This window comes from Aulonocara sp. 'chitande type north' Nkhata Bay, linkage group LG9, assembly GCF_057382095.1.
Source record: "Aulonocara sp. 'chitande type north' Nkhata Bay isolate Kocher_YH1m ecotype deep benthic linkage group LG9, A_spYH_male_GT1.1, whole genome shotgun sequence".
Taxonomy (NCBI): domain Eukaryota; kingdom Metazoa; phylum Chordata; class Actinopteri; order Cichliformes; family Cichlidae; genus Aulonocara; species Aulonocara sp. 'chitande type north' Nkhata Bay.
In genome coordinates, this window is record NC_141352.1 from 22540613 (window position 1) to 22559337 (window position 18725).

Consider the following 18725-nt stretch of genomic DNA (forward strand, 5'->3'; position numbering starts at 1 on the left):
AGGATAGTGGAGGGTTTTCCCCTGCGTGTCCACAATAAACTGATCAATGAACTACAGAGACTGAACCCAATCAGCCTTATCAATAACCCTCATCAACTATTGCCACATGTGTGCAGCTTCTCTGGTCTGTGAACATTTAGGTAGTTTGGCAATAATAACAGCATGACAGATAGGTCACACTTACTTTATGACTTATTATCTAAAATCAAATCAAATCACTTTTATTGTCACGTCACATGTGCAGGTACACTGGTACAGTACATGCGAGTGAAATTCTTGTGTGCGAGCTTCACAAGCAACAGAGTTGTGCAAAAATACAATTACATAAAACAAACAAATTATAAGAATGACTAAATCTGAGAGTAATAAATATATGTACAATATAAGAGTGTATGCATTACTGGATGTGTATACTAAATATGTTTTTCTACGTGTGTGTGTGTGTGTGTGTGTGTGTGTGTGTGTGTGTGTGTGTGTGTGTGTGTGTGTATACATATTTTACAAATTAAATAGAGTAAACAATAAAATAAAATATATAGAATATACAGAGGTTGGTAGTTGGACATGTGCAAAACAGTGGCATTTATATACAGTGTGGAGTGCATAATGCTGAAGTTCCAGTAGTGAAGGTGAGGTGTCTATGAAGTGTTCAGCAGTCTGATGGCCTGGTGGAAGAAGCTGTCTCTCAGTCTGCTGGTACGGGACCGGATGCTGCAGAACCTCCTTCCTGATGGAAGTAGTCTGAACAGTTTATGGCTGGGGTGACTGGAGTCCTTGATGATCCTCCCCGCTTTCCTCAGGCACCGCTTCCTGTAGATGTCTTGGAGGGAGGGAAGCTCACCTCCAATTATCCGTTCAGAGCACCGCACTACTCTCTGGAGAGCTTTGCGGTTGTAAGCGGTGCTGTTGCCATACCAGGTGGTGATGCATCCAGTGAGGATGCTCTCAATGGCACAGTGATAGAAGGTCCTGAGGATGCGGGGGCTCATGCCAAATCTTTTCAGTCTCCTGAGAAAGAGGAGGCGCTGCTGCGCCTTCTTCACTGTTTTGTTTGTGTGTACTGACCACGTAAGATCCTCAGCCAGATGTACACCAAGGACCCGGAAGCTGCTCACTCTCTCCACAGCAGCGCCGCTGATGGTGATAAGGGTTTGTACTTCTCTGCACCTCCGGAAGTCCACTATCAACTCCTTTGTCTTTGCGACGTTGAGGGTGAGATGGTTGTCTTGACACCAGTGGGTCAGGGCGCTGACCTCCTCCCTGTAGGCCGTCTCATCACCGTTGGTGATAAGACCCACCACTGTAGTGTCGTCCGCAAACTTCACAATGATGTTGGAGTTGTTAGTGGCCATGCAGTCGTAGGTGTAGAGTGAGTACAGGAGAGGGCTCAGTACACACCCCTGTGGAGCACCAGTGTTCAGTGTGATGGGGGATGAGGTGATGCTGCCCAGTCTGACCACTTGGCGTCTGTCAGGCAGGAAGCTAAGGATCCAGCTGCAGAGGGAGCTGCTCAGTCCTAGATCCTGCAGTTTCCTGTCCATGTTCGAGGGAACGATGGTATTGAATGCTGAGCTGTAATCTACAAACAGCATCCTCACATACGTGTCTCTCTTCTCCAGGTGTGACAGGGCAGTGTGTAGTGTCAGGGCTATGGCATCATCAGTGGACCTGTTGTGGCGGTATGCAAATTGTAGAGGGTCCAGTGAGTCGGGTAGTGAAGAGCAAATGAAGTCCCTGACCAGCTTCTCGAAGCATTTGCTCATGATGGGGGTCAGGGCTACAGGTTGCCAGTCGTTCAATGAGGACATGGTGGAGGATTTGGGTGCTGGGACGATGGTGGCCATTTTGAAGCAGGCTGGGACTACAGACAGAGAGAGGAAAGGTTGAAGATGTGTGTGAACACTCCAGCCAGCTGAGCCGCGCATGACTTGAGGATGCGGCCGGGAATCCCGTCCGGACCAGTAGCTTTGCGCGCGTTCACCTTCCTGAAGCAACTAAAATAATATAATAAAAAAAGAAATTGCAATTTATTAGGTACACTTTATGAGCTGCATCCAGCAGATAATTCTACCCTTTGAAAATCTTAGAAATATTGTTTTCATCTACTGTTTATCTACTGATAGAATAAAAATGCTTATTTTAAAGTAGATTGGTATTAACGTCAAAGGGCTATGATGTGTTATATGCTATTGATGGTATTTGATAATGTAGTCTAGCACAATACCTCGAGTATACAGGCCTAGTAACATTAGTTAATATACACTTATAATAAACCGCATTAAACTGAGATTGTAGGTTTACCTAAGATCTGGTATACATCATTTTACAGGTGTACCAGAAACTTCCTTTGCTCAACACTCTGGGATCTCCGTTGTGGTATTTTGTGCTTCACAATGCACCACACATTTTCAATGGGAGAAAGGTCTGGACTACAGGTAGGTCATTCTAGTACCCGCACTCTTTTACTACAAAGTCACGCTGTTGTGACACATGCAGAATGTGGCTTAAGCAGGGACGTCCCTGAAAAAGATGTCACTTGGATGGCAGCATATGTTGCTCCAAAACCTCTATGTACTTCTCAGCATTAATGGTGCCTTCACAGATGTGCAAGTTACCAATGTCGTGGGCACTAACACACCCCCATACCATCACAGATTCTGGCTTTTGAACTTTGTGCTGACAACAATCCACATGATCCTTTTCCTTTTTGGCCTAGAGGACACAAAGTTCATGATTTCCAAAAGCAATTTGAAAAAGTGGACTCGTCAGACCACAGCACACTTTTCCACTTGGCGTCAGTCCATCTGAGATGAGCTCAGGCCCAGAGAAGCCGGTGGCATTTCTGGGCTGTATCTGGAGTTGATATATGGCTTTCGTTTTGCATGGTAGAGTTTTAACTTGCACTTGTAGATGTAGGGACAAACTGTGTTAACTAACAATAGTTTTTCTGAAGTATACCTGAGCCCACATGGTAATATCCTTTACATCATTCCTCAACTTTCCCAGTCTTTTGCTGCACCTGTCCCAGCTTTTTTGGAACCTGTTGCAGGCATCAAATTCAAAATGAGTGAAGATTTGCAAAACAACAATAAAGTTTATAATATAATATTTAGTTTATAATGTTTATAATGTAAATATAATAAAGTTTATCATGTAATATTTAGTTTGTATTCACTGGGCTCTTTTATTTATTTTACTTTATTTATTTTTCCTACTTAACTGTCTCCATTTTTGTGCAATCTTGACCTTATTGAACTATTTTGTATTTGTTATGTTCTGTATGTATGTGTTTCATGTTTTGTGTGCTGTGAGATAATAACAGTGAATCAGGGAGAGGAAGTGGGGCAGCTATGAATAGGATGAAGCGTGGAAAGGCATCTGGTCCAGGTGAGATATCTGTGGAGGTATGGAGATGTCTGGGCGAGAGGGCAGTGCACTTTTTAACCACACTATTTAACACAAACTTCAATCAGGAATCGAGAAAACGTTGTTCTGGTTCTGATTTCAAGAGCACCGGTGCAGAGCTGTAGTAACTACAGAGGGATAAAGCTGATGAGCCATGAAGACGTGGGAAAGAGTTGCTGAAGCTAGATTAAGAAGAGAGATGATGATCAGCAAGCGGCACCGTGGCTTCACGCCACAAAAGAGGCCTACTGATGTGATCTTTGTTTTGTATTAAGCAAGAAGATTTTGTTCAGAGTTTTATTGATGCTGATTTTCATTCTATCATATTTATCTTTTTATTCATTCTTCCTCTTTCTGCTTCTTTTACAGGTCGCCACAGGGTACCATCTGCCTCCATCTCACCCTAACATCCTTCTCTGTCACATCAAACCTCTACAGGTCCTTCTTCATTACATCCATGAACGTTTTCTGAGGTCTTCCTGTTTATCTCTTGCCTGACAGCTCCAACATCTAACATCTTCCGTCTAATATAGCCACTGTCCCTGCTCTGCACACATCCAAACCATCTCAACCTTGCATCTCCAACTTTATCTCCAAATGTGAGCTGTCCCTCTGATATAGTCATTACTAATCTTGTCCGTTCTGGTCTCTCCCAGTGAGAATCTTAACATCATCTGCTCCCCTAGCTCAACCTCCTGTCTTTTTGTCAGTGCCAGATTTTAATTCATTGAGCTCTTTTATTTTATTTCACTTGTTTTCATGTCTTTATTGAACTTAACTATGTAATAAAAACTACATTTTGGATTTTTTGTTTGAAAAAAACCCCCTTATTTAATTATTTTGTCCATTCCACTTTATTTTGCTTGCTGTGAGACAATAATTTCCACATTCTGGAACAATTAAACTATGTTTAATCTCTTTTTGTCTCAATGAAGTGGGTATTCATTCACTACATATATTATAATGCTTAAACACAACAGGTGTAACTTCAGAGTTCATTAGCAGTAAGCTGTCAGCAGGGGTCACACTTACTCTATGTGATGTGGCCATAGACTTTATACACTGATTTTCAGATGTCATGCATTATTAGTAGACAAATACAAAATTTGATTGGCATAAACAATTTATTAATCATAAATAAGCCCGATGGTCTGATTATCCAATTATCTGATCAACTGAGAAGATACAAACAATAAAATAAAATAACACCATGCGCTTGTATCATTGTGAGTTCTTCTGATTAAAAAGCACTGTAAAAAAGAAAAAGAAAAGAAAAGGTAGGATTTAATTACTCATATTACTCTACACTTGAAATTAATATAAAGACTCTTTCTTTAATGCTTTTGCAGGACTGCTGTGGACAAGTAATACAGCAACAGTGAGTGACACAGGAACAGATAACAATGTGATTAAGCGAGATAAGATATTCATAAAGTTGCAGCAGACCGTAATGCGACAGGTAGGGTTAATATGTGTGAAAGAAGAAGGAAGACCTTTAGATAAAGTTCATACAGCTTATACAGCCTTCATAATATATTCTTTCTTACTTACTACTTTATTCACATGCATATGGAGACATTTAGATTATTATACAATTCTTAGATATTGGGTAAAGCTAGACATATATTTAAAGTAGACCTGCATGTACACATATATGTGTATATTTCAATAAAATTGCAGAAATTACACTGTCATCAAACAATGTGACTAATAATTAGTATGCAAGGGCATACAAGTGGCTCAGGTGTGCAGTCAGGTGATGGCAGGGAACAGCAAGGTGGGCTGAGGTAGCCCCTGAGGTTCTGCTGGTATACAAAGGAAAGACAAGGCAGTCCACTTCTGCTGCCAGCAATGAGTAATGCGAAATATGAACCCACTGCAGTGTTGTTCAGATATATTTCTTTATAAACGACATGTGATATGAGAGATTTGTTGAAGGTAACTCAGCTTGACAGACATAAAATCATATATTTGCACAAAGAAACTGATGTCTGAAGAAATATAAGCTGAAAACTTACCATGCTCTTGTGAGGAGATATATAATGAAAACTATCTGCAGCAGATGAACAGCATCTGTAAAACACGATGGAGGTTTTGAGAATTTTGTCAAAACTGATGGAATTATGAATGCAGAAAATGCCAATACCATTTGGAAATAGTTTAACTGGCAGCAGCTTAATTTTTCAGCATGAGAATGAGGCCAAACATGGTGGCCATGCAATACAAGTACACCCATATATTAAAAAACACACACACACACACACAGCAGAAAGCTACCAGTCATGGACTGCTCTCCCCAGAGCCTCAACAACAGCATTACTAAAGTGTCATAACTCAGCTGTGTAACCAGTCAAAGCTGAACCCAAATGCAGGACTCAGGAAAAAGGGTCAAAATCAGCTTTTAATGCTGTAACTCCAAGAAATAAACAACGTCCAGGAAAGATCTACTGAAAGATCTATTGAAATTGAGCCAGAAATTCAAATATTCAAACTCAAAGCTTGCAGCGAGGTAGCACACAGCAATGTGGGACAACACAGCAAAGGATAAGGGGCGAATCAGTACTCAATACACACACACACACACACACACACACACACACACACGCACACACACACACACACGCACACACACACACACACACACACACACACACACACACACACACACACACACACACACACACAGAAGATAACGAGGGGAAAGGTAACAGGTGGGAACACAGCTGCTGCAGACAGCTAACATAATGAGACAGGAAGAGAAACTCCACACAGACACAGAAGACACAGAAGAGAACAACACTTACTATTATAAAACAGGAAGAGAGTCAACTTAACGGGGAGACAAGAAAGAACAAAAAGACAAGTACGGAGACTAAAGGAACAGAATGGGAACAGAAAAGGGAATTATCTAATAAACGTGAAGTCATTGAAAACTAACACTAAGGGCAAAATGACTATAAATTCACATTGTTACAGAATAAAATTATGAAATTATGAGCCTTAAATGATTTTTAGTGATCCTAATAAAGGTTGCCCGTCCTTTCTGGGGGTCAAACTAAGGGTTTTCTGGAAATTTCCTAAGTCAAGATAAGTAAATTGTCGTTATTATTTTAACTTAATGTCATATTGCGCTTTGATCTGCGTAAAATGTGAAATAGAAATATAAGAAACAGAAAACCTTTTATTGTTTTTAATGTTTATTTTCCCACGTACATTTATTTATATTAACGTCATAAGCATCATAACGGAACGACGCCGTCACAGGCCTTCTGAAATGTGATTTATAGTTCACGCAGGCGCAGCAACTTCTGTTTGAAGAAAACGGCGACAGCTGCCAAAAGTTACCTAGATTAAACCGGAATTAGATTGGTGTAACTTCAAAATAAAGGTGCACGATGCAGTATAGAAACAATCAAGTCCTTTGTCTCACTGCAGTGTCACGTTTTTGATTATTTTTCTTGCTTTAAGCTTCAAGATGTCATGCATCTAACGTGACCGTAGCAAATGCACGAATTTGGTGCGAAATTGTTTTAAGTTGAAAGTCTAGCCGGAAGTTGAAATGCTTTTATTTCTGGAGTGTTGACACCGGCTTGAGCACACGTAGAGTTTGGGGTCGAGTACCAGGAACCGGTAAGTAATTAAGCTGTAATCTGTGTGTGAGTGAGCGCTTCACACGACTTTAGCTTTATGAAAAAGCATCTTTTTTTTCGCTCAGAGCGGCGTAATTTTGAAGTCAGTTAACGGGTTTCGACCGACGTCTTGTTCTGCTGTGTAGTGAAGAAGCGGAGCTGACAGCCAGTCAACTGCCACACATGCAGTCAAGTGTCCGTTACCTCCGCCGGTGGATGACTTAGCTTTGTTTCCCAGCTTGTTAACCAGGTAATGTGAAAAAACAAAGAGGAAGGGGGGAAAGTGGTAGAAATGTGGTCGGACTGAGAGTTTTTGTTGATGTCGTGGGAGTTCCTCATCCCATAGACTAGTGCTTTTCACCTCCTGACCAAAGCCACGCTGGTGATTTTGTTTTAAGAGCTAGGATGTTGTTTCACGTTGTGTCATCAGGAAGGACAGACGGCTTTAAACACAGCAGTGAAGGGAGTGGACGTGTGGTCGGTCTTATTCATTCATTCATTCATTCATTCATTCATTCATTCACTCACTGGATCAACAGGAGCATTATTGTCTCTCAGGTCATAAGGGGAATAGTTAATCCAGATGTCGTCAGTCTGGTTATCTTCCTGTTAATACATTAATCAGTTATTAAACGAGGCATGCCAGCACTGGTTAGGAGCTGTAACAAGCCGTTTCATCCTATTTTGGTTATTTGTTGTGTTAATCATACACCCAAAAGTTATAAAGTTACAAACTACAACGGTTCTTTCTTTTTTTTTAAAAACATGATTACAGCTGTAAAATGACTGCTGTGTGAATTTAAAATACCACTGAAGAAGCTTTTTATTCCTTTTTAAAAAAAATGATGTTTAATATATGCACACATGTTGTTTTGCTCTCCTCTGATCTCCAGGGGTCTCTCTGTCTGCCCATCTGCCAGCTTATTCATTCTTTTGTAACACTGAACACTAAGTGTCTCTGTTCTGCCTCTTAGAATAATGGTTTTTAGTTAGGGTGGAGGAGAACATTCTGTAATAAAGACAAATTGTCAGTTAGAGTAAAAAGAAAAACACATAGTCAGTTAAAAAAAAAAAGATAATACTGTAAGGACAGTAAGAGGGAGATATATTTAAAAAAAAAGATGGAGAGGAGAGGAGATAACAGCAGGTTTAAAAAAACCAAACATTGTTTTTAGAAGTGGTTTGGAGCAAGTTGTAAATTTTGCTTTATCTTCTCAGGAAGGTCACTCCAAAGCTGAGATTCCTGATGACGAAAGCACGGTCAATCGGTTTTATCATTCTGTTACATATGCATATAAATTTATAGATAAAGGTTCAAAAGAAACATCAAGACTTAATGTTTAGGAGGGAAAAAAAGTTTAATATAAAATTTTATTTTATTTTTTTTTTCTTTTTGCCCCCACGTGGCGTGGAGCTTTGGGAACATGACCGTGAACGCACATAGGATAAGACATATTCTCAATACACACTCTGTAGACATTTTATTAGGTACACCTTGCTAATACTGGGTGTGCCCCTTCAGAATCACCTTAATGCTTCATGGCATAGATTCAACGAGGTGCTGGAAACTTTCCTCAGAGATTTTGGTCCATGTTGACTTGGTAGCATTACACAATTGCTGCAGACATGACAATATGAATATCCTGTTCCACCACATTCCGAAGGTGCTCTGTTTGACTGAGATTTGGTCACCGTGGAGCCCATTTCAGTACAGTGAACTTATTGTCATGTTCAGGAAACCAGTTGGGGTGATTTGAGCTTTGTGACCTTGTGTGTTGTCATGCTGGAAGCAGACATCAGAAGATGAACAATCTGTGGTTGGCAACAATACTCAAGAAGGCTGTGGTGTCTAAACAGGCTCAGTTAGTGCTAAGTGACGCAAAGGTGGCCAATAAAAGTATCCCCCCCACACCATTGCACTAGAAGCCTGAAACCTTGATACTTGCCAGGATGGATGCTTGAAATAAATTCAGATTCCACAATCTGAATGAGATCAAGGCAATATGCAAGATCAGTTAAACTTTGCTTTTCTACAGTAAGAGTCTGTTGTGGCCAGTGCCATCCTCCATGCCCCTGCATCCTAGGGCCACAGGTTGAAGGTCACAGAGGCCAACAGACTCAATAAACTGATCCCGAAGGCCAGTAATGTGTGGGGATGAAGCTGGAGTCTCTAAAAGTGGTGTCAGAGAGGCAGATGTTAGCCAAGAGATGGGCAAATGCTAGACGATACCTCCTGGCCAGTCATAGGAGCACGTCCAGTGAGAGCCTGAGATTACCAAAATGCAGCATTGAACGACACCGGAAATCATTCCTGCCTCTGGCTATCTCTCTGTACAGTTCCTCCATCTAAAGTACAAGTACACACTGCAATAGTTGCACTTAAATCTGCACATCCTCTGCAGAGAGAATAACAAAGTACAGTATGATAAGAGTTATCCAGCCTTAGTGAGTCTGTGTGAACTGTGAACTGTAGCCTCAGTTTCCTGTTCTTAGCTGACAGGAGAGGCATTGAGTGGGTGCTGCCAAGGTTTGGCATGTTGTGCATTCAGATATGCTCTTCTGCATCCCTTGGTTGTAACGAGTGTTTGAGTTTGTTGATTTCAGAAGCTCTACTAAGCATTTTTGCTCAGAACTTCCACTTACTGGATAGTTCCTCTTCTGACAAGTCTCTGTAAACTCTAAAGATGGGTGTGTGGGGAAAATCTCAGCCGATCAGCAGTTTCTTGGGTATTCTCTTTAGACACCACAGCAAGAAATTACTGAATGATTTCTGAAGTTATTACACAACATGGCGGCAAATGGCCATGTCCCACTTTTGAAATTTGGCCTGTGCCAATGTTTAAATGAACAGTTTTGTTTAATTTAGCTTGTTAAGCAAGTCTGTTCAAGAAAATGTATATCTTTGTTGTTTTAAAAAAGACAAACTGCTCTAAAAGTTTTACATTGATTTGAGGCAACAGATACCCCGCCCCTGCAGTCAAGTTCTGGCTAGAGCCAAAAGGAAATCAGCAGGTAATAAAATAATTTCTGTAATCAGTTTTGTTAACTGGGATTTAATTTACTTAAGAATAACAGACATCTAGGCTTATCAGATTATGAGAAATGACAGAAAAATGGCATATTTCTTCCAAATAAGACAGCATAGAAAAGCATTAATGCGTATCATTTGATGCTGTAGCCTGTAAGAAACATCTACCGTTTCTGTAAATGGCTCTCATGCGGTGGTTGCACATGACAAGAAGAGAAATGTTGAATGGCGCTTTGTCATTAGACGTGAGGTTATGTTGCCTTAGACTAATTACTGGAACGTAGCATTATTTATGTTGTAGTGCCACTTGTGAGTTTCCTGCTGCGGCAGAGCATGTGATGCAAAAGAGGTCTGAATCTGATTTTATCTGGGGAAACAAAGACACAGGAGGGCTCGGTTACAAGTAACATAGTTTTGTTTTTTTTGTGGAAAAAACAAAGGAAACAGTGATGCTCATATCCAGTGTTGGTCAAGTTACTTGAAAAAAGTAATCACTAACTAATTACCGATTACTTCCCCAAAAAAGTAATCCTGTTACTTTACTTATTTTCAAAAGTAATTAATTACTTAGTTACTGATTACTTTTTAAAAACATGATTTACAACCTGAATAGGTGATAAAGCGATAGATCTTTCAGCCCAATTCTACTTTTTCTGCATAATCTATCATACAAAATGTAATCAAATGGAAAAGTCTCTTTTTAAAACTTGTTTTATTAGTTTTAATCTTTTAACTTTATGCATCAAGCAAAATTTTAATTATATGCAACATTCTCTGACTTGAAGAAATTAGTTTAACATTTAAACTTATTTTCTGCACATTCCAGCACATAAAATTTTTTTTGTGTGTGTTTACACTCAGTCTTTCAAATAGATGCAAGTAAAACACAGCAGAAAATAAATAAAGTCAAAGACTCAGCGGTCCTGTTGCTCTATTTTCACCTGTAAAGCAGGAGTAGGGTAGGCGGAGGTTTACCCTGGTGCAGGTGTGCCACAGCGGTCAGTTGAAGAATCTGCGAGTTTCTGAGTTTCCCATTACATCGTTGCGCACTCGGTGCTTGCTTGGAAGTTTAGGGGGGGGTTTCACTGTAAAAAGAAGTTTTCTTCCCACGCACAACGGACACTAATGTTTTTGTCACTTTTTATGGAATCAAACTCAAAGTAAAGTCAGTACTTCCACGCTTTAAACGCTGCACGCTCATGCTCTCTGCCACTATCGATATGTGATCCATTGTTGATCTGCACACAGCTGTTGTCACAAACGTTGCACTCGCTTACGTCACCGTCATGAGACGTACTCGCAAAAAAATCACGGTTTTAGTAACGCAGTAATGCAGCGTTCCTACGGGAAAGTAACGGTAATCTAATTACTGTTTTTGCAATAGTAATCCCTTACTTTACTCGTTACCTGAAAAAAGTAATCGGATTACAGTAACGCATTCTCTGATATCTGAGGTTACGGTAAATACAAACTTAACTTGCTTTTAAAGTGGACCTGTACCTATTACTATGCTCTTCCTTATTTTCTGTCATACATGCAGGGTGTTACAATAGTGCATGCATGTATTAAATATTAAAAACTTTGTGCTTTATGTCTAGTTTAAAACACTTTTGTCTACTTTTGCCTCTTTATGATGTCACAGAGAGTGGATATTCCTTATATGGTCATCTCAAGTACAAGGCTCTGGCTCCAAGCAAAAAAGCCACATCCATCTGCTGTTTAAACCTCAAGTTTGTGAGGGGCAGCCAATCAGAAGAAAGCTAAAATAGCTTGTTTCAGAGAGTGGATGAACAGTGGATTATTGTGGATTGTGACTAATGCAAAACTACTCTAGCAAAGTCTAAGGAGGCAAAAATGGGCAACATCCCTTTTTAAATTCACTGTCAGTAAAGCGTTGCAACAGAAACTAATGAGGAAAAATCCATTTTGGCTTGTTTTGTTTCTGGTTTCCACAGATTATGTTGCAGAAAATAAGATAATTTATGCAAGAAAAAAGAGAAAGAAACCCCATCTTAGTCTATCATCTGTTTGGATTCATAAATGGATAGGTGTAATTTCAAGTGAATTAATAACTCATGATTATTTGCACCATTTGAAATCCCCATCTTGGAAACCAGGACTGTGTATTTTGTCTAATGGATGTAAGGACACATGTCCTCTGGCAGGATGGAGGAAGGATGTCTCTTCTGCTGACTCACCAGTATAATCTCTGTGCACTGCAGGTTATTTGAGGAGATATTTTTATTTTGATGCAAGGCCAATACACTGGCTAAACTGATTATCGTTTCCAATAATTAAGTTTAAGTGATATAAACCACAGTGATGCTTTTTTCCCCCTTATAACTGTTCAAAACCTGAGGGCTAGATGGAGGAATGTGAAATGTTTGTCTTGGTCAATCTGAACTTATTTGATCTTTGAGAAAGAAAAAAATAAATAAATAAAATTCCCGAGTCCTTCGATGTCCTTTTGTCCCATAAAGCTCTGCAATGCTTGAACACTTATCAGTGTGATCAGTCTCAGCTTTTGTTTTCCTTTGCTTCTGTGAAATATGTCGAACAGACTTATTGCGAGCTGGTTTGACAACAGCAGCGTGTTGTGCTTTAGAGGAAAGGGGGGAAAAAATGCTGAAGGATAAATATTTGAGCAGAGCGTCTCCACATTCCTTTTGTGAATTGCTTGGTCATGCAGAAGGGGAGGAAGGAAAAGTGGGGGGGATGAGCTGAACGTTTTTATCAGAGCATGGCAGACACTGGATATCTGCTCTGATGCTGATTTGTAAGGAGTGAAAAATGTAGATATTAGTGAATCAGAAGGATGATCTTTAATGTCTAACTTCACACTTTTGCAAATTAGTTAATATGAACACACTGTTTTAATCTCCTAGGATCTGGCGTCCAAATATGGGGACATCACATTTGGGGTTGTCTAGACCACAATACTAAATTTTGCTCTTGCAAATTGCTTTCAAATGAGCCATATTGCTCAAAGGCGCACAATTGTTGTTTCTTATTTTGTTTTTGTAAATAAAGAGTTTTGCACATCATTACTCAATTGTGACTTTATAGTGTTCTATCGAACACTATAAAGTCACAATGGGAAAGAGAAATAAAAAAATGCATGCCATAAAGAGTTTGGGTCTTAGGAGGTTAACTAGAGTTGTCAGGTTATGTGTTGAAGTTCTCTAACCCACCACCATCAGTGCTACGCCTGATGATTCAGGATAGTATACCAAATGTTTATAATTAATTTTCTATAAAATCATGATCATAACTAATTTGGTCAGTAACAAGCTTGAGATCATTTAACGCAATTATTTACAGATTCTGGAGAAACTGCGTATTTATTATACATAAACAAGTTATCTTCTCAGTTAAACTGCTTTCCACTGTATGGAGGGCAGTTCAACTGAAAAACCTGAATGAATAAATAAATAGCTTAGTGAACTGAACAGCCACAAATGGATGCCAATGTGAATATGGATTTTCAGACTGCAGCAACGATAAAAGAAAAGGATGTGGCACTGTAATTATTTTATCTTGATTTTTCTTGTGTTGGGCATCAGTCACACGGGCGATCCCTTGCACAAACTCAGGTCATTGGTTAAAAAAAAGGGACAATTTGTAATTAAAATAATAGTCATAACAAAAATGATAATTGCACAGTCCCAATCTAATAAGCCAAGTAGGGTAGTGGAGCTTTTCAGCCACTGCACCTCACATGTAAATATTTTGTAGAGTTGATTTAATGGAGGCAGACACCTAAACAAGGTAGATAAAATGACAAAAATCTCACATCTTTGCCTCAAAAAGAAACAAGCTCATTGATGGACTTAGCTTATTTTGGTTTTCATGTGACGTATGACCCTGAAGGTAAGCGCGTCATGGACTAAAGTAAAACAGTATGTTGGATGTGCCACGCAATGCTCAATTACATGGGTGGGAACTAGTGTGTTAGCGCAGTTTGCTCGTTAACGTGTTGGCCGTCCAGCCCCACGCACGGGGCGATCCGCGGTAGCTCGTTAACGGAGATTTGCCGTGTTGTGGCGTTAACGTCATTTCAACGAGATTAACGCTGACAGCACTAGTGGGAACACAACGAATATGACTGCACATTTACTCCGACGCCATCCTAGTGCAAAGACAAAAACAACAAGCACAGATGCTACAAACTTTACCCGAGTCATTTAGACAGCCGTTAGCATATGATTCTCCTTATGTGGACCTGATATGTTTAATATGCTGCTGAGAGTATAGCCCAGAAGAAGCGGATAGTATAGCTTTTATTTTGGAAAGAGACATTTCTCTGTAATAAACTCTCTTTTCCAAAGATGAGTGATTCCTCAATCAGATTTATGTTTTTATTACTTTGTTGTTTCAGCAACATTAAATTTAAAAACTGTACTTTTGAGTTAAATATATATTTATAATTTTAATAAATGACAAATTAAACGGGCATGAACATTTTTTTTTTTTTTTTTGTATCAAAAAAAATCGAACCTTGACACTAGGGCTGCCACAAGCGATTATTTTGATAGTCGACTAGTCACCGATTATTTTTGCGATTAGTCGACTAATCAGATCATCATCCATTGGACGTAAAACGTACAGCTTATTGCACCAGCAGCATCTGCTCTTATATAACTATCATTAGCTTACACCTTTAAGTGTTTAAGGTCTGTGCTAACTAAAAATAAAGACAAGATGATAGTTTATTAAATTTTAATGAAATTTGCAGATTGGTTCAGTGAAGTTTAATAAACTCCTTGCTATCTAAAATATAACAGGACACTGGAGTAAATTCTGGAGCATCTCACACTTCTGATAATCAGCTGTCTGCTTGACGTTTATTCAGCTGTGTAAAAACTATAACTTTAATCTCAGCCAAACCGATTTACTCAGGAACAAATAAAATACTAAAGAAAGCCAAACAATAACATTGTTAAGTTATCTAAGTGACTCATATATATTTAACCTGAGTAGCGAAAGACGGCGGTGGGTTTGAAAATGATCTGCCGGGAGTCCGGTGTTCTCACGGCTCTAGTTAGCCTTGCCCCCGGCTCGCTATCGAGCTAGTGGGTAACAGACGTCTCCGAAAACGTCGGAGCGCTTTTGAAAATATTTGGTGTCTTGATAAACTGAGCAGATATTTGAGGTTTACACAGCTACATTCTCGCCTGAAAATATGTTAAACGTTTATTTTGTAACCCAGAAAGAATAATAAGAGTAAAATTAAAACTAGCTAGCTGCCGCCATTGTTGGAAACTGAGCTGGGCTGCGCTATGAATTCTGGGACACAGTTTCTTCTTCTTCTTCGGGGTTTAACGGCAGCTGGCATCCTTGTACATGCAGTGCTGCCATCTTCTGTTTCAGTCCGTTATTACACTCTTAAATCCTACTACTTATTCCTGCGTCTTTTGGGATCTTACAAAGCTTCAAACGACGCGTCGACTATTAAATCAGTCGTCGACGATTTTGATAGTCGACGTAATCGTGACTAGTCGACTAATCGTGGCAGCCCTACTTGACACCAAAGTATCGAACCGAACCGTGAATTTTGTGTATCGTTGCACCCCTAACATTCTGCTACATGTTATGCTGAGAGTGCAATAAGCAATAAAAAGAGAAGCTGGACAAACTGAGTATTATATCCTCTCTGCATTATCCCAAACCCATTTTTCTGCATTATGTTTTTTTTGGTAATAATCTATCACGGGTTTGTAGCTCTTCATGTTTGTTTTACCTTCCCCTTGCAGATAAACAAGCATGCTGCTTTTTCCATAAACATATTAATCCTGAAAAATGTATCTGAACCTAAACACTGTTATTTTTGTCTTGTTTATTATCTGGAACCATGACGTTGGCTTGCTTGGCTGTTGCTCAGCTGTTGCTCGGCTCTATCCTGCTATTTTGCATTTAATTATCATTATGTGATTTGGCTGTAGACGTTGGAATGTGCATTGTTAGGCCTGCTGTCCTGTTACATTAAAGCTCATTAAGTTGTCTGCAGATTGTAGTTTATTGGGAGCATCTAAACCAGACTAAATATGATCTGGTTTGACATCCTTTCTGTTCCTCTTGGATCAATCTTTGCCTTCATCATCCTTTCCCAAGCAAACACAAGTTCAAATTTCATTCATTTTCTCAGTCTGGCAAAGGTTTCCCAAGTTGTGTTGCCAGCCACACAAACGTAATCACATTACGTTGTTTCCCAAGAAATGAATAAATGGCTGACTTGTATTTGGCATAGTGTGAGATCTCTTTTAGGGCTTTGTTTTGGGTCTGGGAGTCCAGGGGATATTTTATTCCCGCGCCTTTCTAAGTCTCAGGACAATAAGTGGTTATTCTAAGTTCACCGGGTCACAGCTTCACAATTGCTGTTTTTCTGCAACCTGAGCAGCCCTTGATGCAATTTTGAGAAGGAGAACCACACCCTAAGACTACTGGAGCTGGATAGGACCGGTCTCGGGGGGCTCCAACTCGTCTTTTCTCCATTATTACACTGTGTGCTTCCCCCCCCCCCCCCCCCCCCCTTTTATATTACTATGTGTAATCCAGCATTGTAATTACATTGCTGCAGACAAGGTGCTTTATCTCAGTATTCACTGAAGTAGAATACGAGAGAACCTTCACTGTGCTAGCTCAGTGGTTTTATTACAATCTGATATGGGTACTTTGAGACCAATACCACAATTGCTGTTGGAGGCTGTCAATATCTTTTTAATAACAGAGGATGAAATGGGTGGATAATATGAATACTACCCTTTGGCTCTTTATGGCTTTTTTAACATTTTTATTGTTTTTACTTTTTAAGCTCGTTGTTGTGATTTTCAAGCTTGTGACTGGTTGTTTTGGCTAACCACTGACTCCTTACAAACTAATATCTAGATATAAGATGAAAACATAGACACGTATTTTACTTTGTATGTTTATTAGAGGCTTGCTACTTCCTGTTGACTGTTTTTTTTTTTTTTTGTTTTTTTTTTTTTAAGGAGGAGGACAAAGAGTGGAAGCTTTTGTTAATACATCTCTTTTATCTCTATAAACGGGGAATAAAGGTCAAACAAGGATAAAAAAAAAAAAAAAAGACCTATTTCATGTTGATTGAATGCATTGTTCAGTTTCCATGCCTCCTATTTATAGCAGACACATTAAGTCTTTGCAGCCTTTTCTAACTTGCTGAGTCTTGGGTTGTTTCGGTTTTGTGGACACTGATATTCTTCAAGTAGAGCGAAGACTTGCGTCTGTTTTAGCCTGCCGCTGTGTCTCGTATACCCTAAGCCTTTCTGAGGTATGTGAATGCTTGAGAGATGATTGCGTTCTCTTTTCTGGAGGTGAGGACGATAGACTGGCTGGGACTCAGCAGTCTCTGAAATCTCTCGTCACTCCAAAGACAGGTGCTGTTTCAGCTGTAAGCACAGCCATTTTCTGCCTGAACCCTCTGATGGGAGTTTGATATAAGATGTGCATAGATTGACTGAGAGCAGCTGTTCGCTGTGTTAGACTGGAGCTCTTCCAGTGACTTTGTGCGCATAACAAGCATAGTCATGCTGAAGTCTCTAGACCGTGCCAAACCCTGAGTGAAGCTGGTGTGGCCACTGGGCTGTGAAGAGATGTCTGCATGTTACAAAACTCAGGAGTTGGCGGGGTCACTTCTAAACTGCTGAGCTATTTTAGGCTAAAACACTCGGAGGCAACTGAGTGAACGCTATCAACACACCAGTGCCAAATCGCCATAGAGATCCACAGGCAGGGCAGCTGTCAGAGGTATACAGCTTCATCGAGGTCAGTCTGCATTAGAAGGCAGCACAAGGGGTCTGACTGCTGTAGTGAACCTCTGTGTTAATGCATAGTCTTTGCAAGTCCAGCCTCAGCTGCATCACTTCAGTGTGTTTGTGTGTTTTTATGACTAAGAATATTGCCTTGTGTTAAACTTGAGTGGAGAAAAGAATTACAGGAAGCTGAGGGGAGTTTTCCGAAATGCGTTAACACTAACACTGCGTTAAGGCAGCTTGTTGTCGTGCAAGAATTCTCGTCAAATGTCATTTTTGTGTTTGCTTTCATGTTTCGACCGAAGTACAGATTTCTTTATTTAGTCCAGCTTTTGGGCCAAATCTGGCTCGGTATATTAACCTAACATTAACTTGACATATTCTGTGCAGGTTGGTGATGTGATGTAAGCTTCTCATTTGGTGGTTGCGGTTAAGAAATGACTACCTGTTGTCAATGTGTGTATGAAGTCGCACCTTTTTAGAGCTGGCCACAGTGGATAATGCTATTATTATTGAGGAAAGCCCCAGACTTTGAAGTGGCTTTAATTTTAGCTTTTTTCCCCCGCAAGATATGCATGTGACTCTGCAGTGAGCTTACATCCCCGGAGACAAACAACTATACCTCTCTCACACACACACACCCTCCGACTTCTGCTGGCGTTTGGTTTTTCTTTAGCCCTTAGGCTGATATAAGCTTTTGTGGAATGCAGTGCTTGATTATTTGGCGAATGGATAAGCAACTTGTTTAGATCACAGGGTTGTTCTTTGCTCGCTGCAAAACACAATTAATGTGGCGGCTTTTGTGACTTTAGGTGGGATTAATTGTGTAATGGTGTTGATTCTTCCATAACATGAGAGGATTTTTTTTTTTTTTTTTCCATTGCCAACTATGCT

General features: G+C 39.9%; 1 protein-coding gene across 2 annotated transcripts in view; it reads left to right on the forward strand.

Annotated features, from left to right (window-relative positions):
- Positions 1–6981: 6981 nt before the first annotated feature.
- The window catches only part of slc4a2b (solute carrier family 4 member 2b), a 63315-nt gene continuing 51571 nt past the window's right edge, over positions 6982–18725 (forward strand). Inside the window, exons 1-2 of one of the 2 annotated variants that reach the window (XM_086306557.1) lie at positions 6982–7035; positions 7121–7284. The gene's annotated coding sequence lies outside the window, so the exon portion shown is untranslated. The remainder of the gene's footprint in view (positions 7036–7120; positions 7285–18725) is intronic. The other variant, XM_086306558.1, reaches the window with a different exon arrangement.